This window comes from Malus sylvestris, chromosome 7 (genome assembly GCF_916048215.2).
Source record: "Malus sylvestris chromosome 7, drMalSylv7.2, whole genome shotgun sequence".
Lineage (NCBI taxonomy): Eukaryota > Viridiplantae > Streptophyta > Magnoliopsida > Rosales > Rosaceae > Malus > Malus sylvestris.
The window spans coordinates 11544088-11550087 of NC_062266.1; positions in this window are offsets into that span (position 1 = coordinate 11544088).

Here is a 6000-nt window from a genome sequence, read left to right on the forward strand (position 1 = left end):
TCCAATTTAGTTGTACTAAGAGGAGTGACAAAAGGTTTGGAACCTTCCATGTGTGCTTTGGAGAGAAGATTGAGAATATACTTGTGTTGAGAGAGAAGGATACCAGATGATGACCGCTTGACTTCAATACCAAGGAAGTAATGAAGAGGACCAAGATCTTTGACAGGAAATAAAGAACAGAGCTGAGAAATAATATCTTGGCAGAGTTGAGCATTCGGTCCAGTAACAATAATATCATCAACATAGACCAAAATGAAAATCAACGCAGAAGCCTTCTTGACAAATAGAGAATGATCATTTAAGGAACTTGAGAAACCCAGAGACTTCAATGCAGTGGTGAGCTTGTCATACCAGGCCCTGGGGGCTTGCTTGAGCCCATACAAAGATTTATGGAGATGACAAACATGATTTAGCTTGGTAGGGTCTTCAAATCCTGGTGGTTGGATCATGAACACAGATTCTGTCAAGGTACCATGCAAAAAAGCATTGCTGACATCAAGTTGATTGAGAAACCAATCAAACTTGGCAACCGAAGTGAGAAGTAACCGAATAGTAACAGGCTTGGCAACTGGACTAAATGTCTTAGTATAATCAATGCCTTGCTGCTGATGGAAGCCTTTGGCAACAAGCCGAGCTTTGTACCTATCAATGGTACCATCTGGTTTTCTTTTGATTCTAAACACCCATTTCGCACCAACCAAGTTTTGAGTGGGATTAGCAGGAACTAGAGACCAAGTGCCAGTTTAAATGAGAGCATTGAGCTCTTCTTGCATTGCTCGACGCCAATGAGGATGTTTGGAGGCTTGAAGATAGGTAAATGGAGTATAATCGGGAGAGAGATCAGAAAAGACGGGATACTTGATTGCCATAAGTGCTTTGGGTTTAAAAATACCCGATTTGGATCTGGTTTGCATGGTATGAGTATTGAGAGGTATTGAGGGTGCAGAAAGTGGATGAAGGAGAGAGGGAAGAGTAAGGTTAGGTAAGGTAGTAGAAGATGGGACAGGAAGAGATTGGGATGGAGAGGGTGAGATGGATTTGGAGATAAGAGAGGAGACGGAGTGGGAGAAGGCTGAGATAGAGAAGGAAAAGTCAATGTGGTTAGAATAGGATTGAAGGGTTGTAAATGAGAAGAACTAGAGCTGGAATGTAATGGCTGAGGATGATTATTTTGAGCAAAAGGAAATGTATCTTCAGCAAAAATAACATGCCTTGAAAGATACACTCTGCCAGTGGAAGGATCAAGGCATTTATAGCCTTTGTGGTTCAAACTGTACCCCAAAAAGACACATTCCTTGCTTTTGGGATCAAGCTTGGAAGTTGTATAAGGTTTCAACCATGGGAATCATTGGCATCCAAAAATTTTCAATGAGATGTAATCTGGAGATCTGTGAAATAGTAATTCCCAAGGTGAGAAGTTGGTGGTTGTTGATATCCGATTGATGAGATAGATAGCTGTGGCAAAAGCTTCAACCTAATAAGAATGAGGAACCTTGGATGCTGCTAGGAGAGTTCGAGCAGTTTCAACCAAATGCATGTGCTTGCGCTCAGCACAACCATTTTGCTCAGGTGTGTGGGGACAACTTAACTGATGGGAAATGCCATGTTCTTGAAGAAACTTGATAAACTTGAGACTAAGAAATTCCCCACCAAAATCAGATCGCAAGATAACAATCTTAGTACTGAGTAAAGTTTCCACTAACACTTTGAATTGCACAAATGTTTCAAAGACATCATATTTAGACTTGAGAGGAAAAAACCAAGTATACTTGGTGTAGTCATCAACAAAAATGAGATAATATCGATATCCATTAACAGAAATGAGTGGGGCAGGACCCCATACATCAGAGTGCAGGAGCTCCAGAGGCCTATTGGATGTACAAGAAACAGAAGCAAAAGACAACTTGGAACTTTTGCCTAGAGCACAACTGGAGCACACATATTTATTTAAAGCACTGGAAACTGAAATACAAGACTGAGATGCTAGTTTTTAAGTATTTTGAGGGCAAGGTGACCCAATATGTGATGCCAAGTCTGCTGTGAAGCTTTAGCAGAAGCTGCAAATGCCTTTTGATTACCAGCAATAGAGGATGTATGAAATGGATAGAAACCAACTCTCACAGGACCTTTAAAAAGCGTTTTCTCCAAAAAAAGATCCTTCACAATGAAGTGAAAAGGATACAAATGAATAGAACACCAATTATCAAGAATAAACCGATTTACGGAAATCAAATCTTGCTTAAGATGAGGAACATGCAAGACATTTTTAAGATCAAAACAATGAGAACCAGTATTAAGTGTAGAAGAACCAGAATTGAGTATACGCAAACCTTTGCCATCACCAATATACACTTGCTCAGGTCCAGTGTAGGGCTCAGGATTCTGCAAATTTGTGGAGGAATGAGTCATGTGCGAGCTCGCACCAGAATCAAGAAGCCAAGTAGAAGGGGTAGAGGTATGATAAGCAGCTGGAGAATTTTTGTTACCAAAATTGGGATTCATGTACTGAGGACACTCAACAACTTCATGATCTAATTGGTGACAAATTTGACAAGAAATCTTTCTGTGAGAATTTTTGTACTGAGAACGAGGACCACGATTGTAACGATGATTGTCTTGAGAACTGCGATTGAATCTTTAATTTCCCTGAAAACCTTGATGATTCCGCTGTGAACCAAGATTTGTGTAATTACGAGATTGAGAGAAATTGCCACGATTCAGAGGACCATAGGATTGTGAAGAAGATCCGTTCTGAGTAAAGAATGCTTGAGCACCAAAATCACCAAGAGGTGTGGGAAGAAGACCAGCAGAAGCATTAAAAGCTTGAACAGGAGCAAATGGTGAGGTTTTCTTGTGAGCAGTCAGTTGAAGCTCCTTACTCAAAAGTAGCCCATGAAGTTCATCAATAGTGGTTGAACCCAGGCGAAATTGGATTGCATCAATGAAAGACTCATACTCAGAGGGCAAACCATGTAAAATTACAAAAATCAACTCAGAATCTTCGATTGGAGAGCCTGCATTTGCAAAAGCATTTGCGATTTCTTCAATTTGTTAAAGGTAGAGCACAGCTGTAGAATCACCCTTCGTGATGCTACGAAGACGAGAACAAAGCTCATGAATGTGCGATTGCGATGCAGGTGCAAGTCGCGATTCCAATTTGGACCAGAGCTCACGGGCCGAATTAACTCCAACAATATACAGAATTAGGGCATCCGATAGGGTAGAATTGATCCAAATCAAGATATTCTGATCATTCTCAAACCAAGTAACATACTGAGGATTGAGAGTAGAGATTTGATTACCCGATGAGTCAAGAAGGTATTTCGACGGAGCAGACATTGTGCCGTTAATAATTCCGGTGAGATTGTACCGGCGAAGGATGGGAGCGAACAGAGCACTCCAGGTGAGATAGTTCGTCAATGTGAGCTTGATCGGCACCATAGATCCAATATTTTGGATCGTAATCGACGATGCCGTCGAGGAGAGAGAAGAATTAGGGCAAGAAGCAGAGCCAAAAGAAGGAGATCCAGCCATGGTGATTGCTAGGTTTGGAATAATCGAAGAGGATGAAGCGGGAGATTTCTAGGGTTTGAAGATTCGAAGAGGAAGAAGCGGGAAGTAGAGGGAGAGGATCGGCTGTCGTAGGACTTAGGCGAGTGATACCATATTAGGAAAATTATCCTATCATTTCATTATCTCAATAAGGTTACACAATGATGCCTTATATACTAGTTACTCACTAGTATTAGATAACTAACTAATTACACCTTCATCAACTAATCACTCACTAATTACAAAACTACCATAACAACCTTAACTGTTTACAGTTTTACCCTTATTAGCAACTAGCATGCATCCATGTAATTGTCCAAATAACACCCTCTTATATATATTGCTAGAGCTAATGCACTCAATATAAAGTAAAGAGTAATGGTAGGTAGATTAAATTTTTTTTATAGAATAAATTTGTAAATTATGTGATATGTTACCAATAGAAAAAAACATGTTAATCAACATTTTAAAATAATCTAATTATCAACTACTACGTTATATGATTTACAAATTATAGTTTAGATATATAGTTTCCCTATCATTACCTAAAAATAAATAATTGAAAAAATATATACAATTGGGTGACTTTTGGATCTATTGGGCTCTAAAATGGAATAATATTCATCATCATTTGTTCTTTTTTCCAAGCTAAAGAACAAAAACTATCACTTCGCTAATTATAAAATGGGGAAATGAACTACCAAAACACTAATACTAGCTAATTATTTCGTTAGGTATAATGGGCACTATAATTATTATAGTAGCTGAAACAATTCTAAAGTTGAAAAAAAAAACATGCTTATAAATGGATTTTTTTAATTTGAAAATTGCACATTTACTAAATTTAAATTATTACATTGGAAACTATTGGAAGATAAAATAAAAATAATTGTTTTTTACATACATATTATATTACATAAATTTAAATAGAGATCTACAGGAAATGTCTAACACACGTTCAAGGCAGTCACCAGCCTAGTTTAATGGCAGCTAAAATTTTATTGTCATTTGTCCTTCCACAATAAGTTCTGTATCTTTCTTTTCTTTATCAATCAGATCGAATCTTTTCGATTGATTGAAAAGAAAATACTTGTAAACAAAGTTGTTGCGTGGGACTCGGAAGACAGGCCAACGGCACTTATTCCTTTTTCAAATTTAATAAAAAAAAAATCATATTACTCAACCTATCAAGATCCAATAAATCTGTCAAAACTTTTCTATAAAAACTGGTAAAGACTCTTCTGGTCACACTCACACCCCCGAATTCTGATGTCGTGCTTTGATCTTCCAATCCTAACCTTTGATATTAAATCGGATATGGTTGGAGAATCATGTTATTATTTTGAACCTTTACTTTTCATGAAACAGACAGTTAATACTATTACTAGGAGGAACCTCCCAATATCCAAGCTAATAAAGCATTAGGGGGAAGCAAGCTTAAAGGTCGGTGTTGATCGATTGCACGATGCCTCTCTTAGTGTTGACTCTAAAAATTACAAAGTTCATGTGGCACGTAGGTTGAGTAACTGAATAAGCTAACTACGAACTTCAGTAATTGATTGCTGATACAGGCATGTCAATTTGCCACCGAGCTTGGATGTGCGAATAATTCTGAGTATGGTAATGTAATGGAATGTGCTCCTAACTCCTGAATAGAGGACCTTGACCAAGGATGGAACTGTAAAGCAACAGATTATGTTGCAGAAGTGTGATATTGCAGAAATGGTGATGACGATTTAGAGAGAGATGACAGAGAAATGTAGAGAGAGAGAGAGAGAAATGAATTGTTGTAATGTTTTCTTATTACTGAATTACACTCATTACATTTATTATATACTCTCTAACATGCTTACTCACTAAGTCTCCTTATAACTACCTTAAGGCCCCGTTTGTTTGACCTTCTTAAGTTTCACTGGACTAAACTGGCTTACTAGTCCAGTGTTTGGTGCAAGCGGGACAAAGTTTAATGGGACTAAGTCGGACTCGTGCTGACTAAGTCCTTCACTGCGTGGTCTTAGCGAGGCCCCTCAAAACGTTTGAGATTGCTAATCCCGTCTCTGAGCTTGCGTTGTGTACAACACTGTCGTCTACAAGCATGCCTCTTTGCAACTCCATTTGCATCCATGCCCAGATCTTAAACCCAACCCACCCATGCCCATATTCAAAACAAAAAAGCAAAACGAAAACAACAATCCCAATAAAAATTCTTCTCTCTTCCTAGAAAATTCCGAGGTGTGAGAAACAAAGGCAGCAAAGTCCATGGCGATGGGTACGGAGAGGACGAACCGACAAAGCCTCTGCACAATTTCAGCTTGCCGTGGGATGTGAAGTGGGTGATGTTGATTGTCGGTGGTGAGTGGGATGAGCTTGCCATGGGATTTGAAGTGGGTGTAGTTGATTGTGAGAGGAAGTGAAGAGTGAGAGAGAGAGATTGACAAAAGAAGGGGG